The sequence below is a fragment of the Myotis yumanensis genome, unplaced genomic scaffold, assembly GCF_028538775.1.
Source record: "Myotis yumanensis isolate MYYU_CA2020_CCGP unplaced genomic scaffold, mMyoYum1.0.hap1 SCAF_1, whole genome shotgun sequence".
Taxonomy (NCBI): Eukaryota; Metazoa; Chordata; class Mammalia; order Chiroptera; family Vespertilionidae; genus Myotis; species Myotis yumanensis.
The window spans coordinates 216,979,102-216,980,805 of record NW_027223752.1 but is presented as its reverse complement, the minus strand read 5'-3'; the positions used below and the strand labels follow the sequence as shown (position 1 = coordinate 216,980,805).

The 1,704-nt window shown below is 44.0% G+C and overlaps 1 pseudogene; it reads left to right on the top strand.

The window, feature by feature from the left end:
* The first annotated feature begins 482 nt into the window (after positions 1 to 482).
* On the top strand, positions 483 to 1,169 carry LOC139007374 (cell cycle checkpoint protein RAD1 pseudogene; annotated as a pseudogene).
* Positions 1,170 to 1,704: the final 535 nt, after the last annotated feature.

Below are 1,704 nucleotides of genomic sequence, written 5' to 3'. Positions count from 1 at the left end.
CCCAGCTCTGGCAGACAGGCTTATAATAGACCCAGGCTGGGTGTGCCCATACTCCTGACCCACATAAACTGTGAGGTAGCCAATGTCTGTTGTTTTAAAGCATTAAACCTGTGGTGATTTGTTACACAGCGATACAAACGTGTACACTTGATACCTTATTTTTCCGCCAAGTATTCTTATACTGGGTTTCTCTCTTTAAGAGTTTGAAAACCATTGATTGGAATCCAGAACTCAGACTTTAAAAAGTACAGGAGGCCACATTTAGAATAAATTTTATAGGGCCAAGGTGGCCTGGAGATCTGAAAGCACTGGCGGGAGCTGGTCCACTTCCTCCCGGCTTCCCCGGGAGCTGCACCTCGCCTCCCGGTGACCTGGCTGGGAAGGGTTCTTAGGCGTCTGGACCCCACCTTGAAGGTGTTGCGTGGCCCGCGGAAGCAGGTGCCGACGCCTGAGCATTCCTGGCGCCAACCATACGGTAGACGATGCCCCTCATCAACCAACGGGCCCCAGACAAGAGTAGCTACAGCTTGGTGGCCGCCTCGATGACGTTAGGAATCTCTCCACTGTCCTGGCCGTTCATTTCCGACAACGGGCCACCTGCTTCGGTACTAAAAATGGAATCCAGGTGACAGTGGAAAATGCAAAGTGTGTGCAAGCAAATGCTTGTATTCAGGCTGGAATATTTCAGGACTTTAAAGTTCAGGAAGAGCCTGTTACTTCCCTAGTTAATTTAACTGTCCTTTTAGACTACTTCTCTATTTTTTGGATCAAGTCCCGTGCCAGTCAGGGGGGCTCCGTGAAGCATTTTCCGAATTGGATAGGTCCTATCCAATAGGACAAGTGAGGTCCTGCAGATCACCATGTCTCCCGACAAGCCTTATTTCAGGTTATCTACTTTTGGGAATGCAGGAAGCTCCCACCTTGACTATCCCCAAGATTCTGACTTGATGGAGTCCTTTAATTGTAACGAAATCCAAGTTAACAGATACACGATTTCTTTACTGAAGCCCTCTACAAAGGCATTAGTCCTGTCATGTAAGGTGCCTGTTTAGACAAAAAACTGAGGCTTCCTCTCATTACAGTATACTATTAGAAATGAAGATGGACAGGTATGTTTTGTGGAATATTACTGCTGCCCTGAGGAAGAAGTTCCTGATTCAGAATCTTGAGTGTGACAATGCACCGTGACACTTTATGTCTACATTCATGATAAGTCACATTCACATTCTCATGATTTTGTACTGGATTTCCTAAACGGAAGAGGCATGGAGGAGACAGGAGCAAGATCCCTGTGCCCTAAGTCACTGTGTAAGTAGATGTTTTCATGTAGTCACAGATGATCCAGTACTGGACTATCCTGTGGTTCTGTCTTTTGAACTCATAGGGATTATTATGAACCATGAAGAATAAATTATATATTCTATTTAAGTAGGACATTTCAAAAGGCTGAAAATTTAAAGTTTGATGGACCCATATGTGAAATGTTCTTTTATTTATTTACTATGAGAAAAAGCAAAGGCATATGGGTATTGCTTATTAGATTGAATTCTGGAGAATACATCTTAAAGCAGTGTTTCTTAAAGGGTTGTGCCCAGACCAGCACCATCAGCATTACCTAGAAACTTGTCAGAAACTCTGCGGAAATTCTGATGTATGCCAAAGTTTGAGAGCCACTGTGTGAAAGGATACTTTAAAAAAAATGTC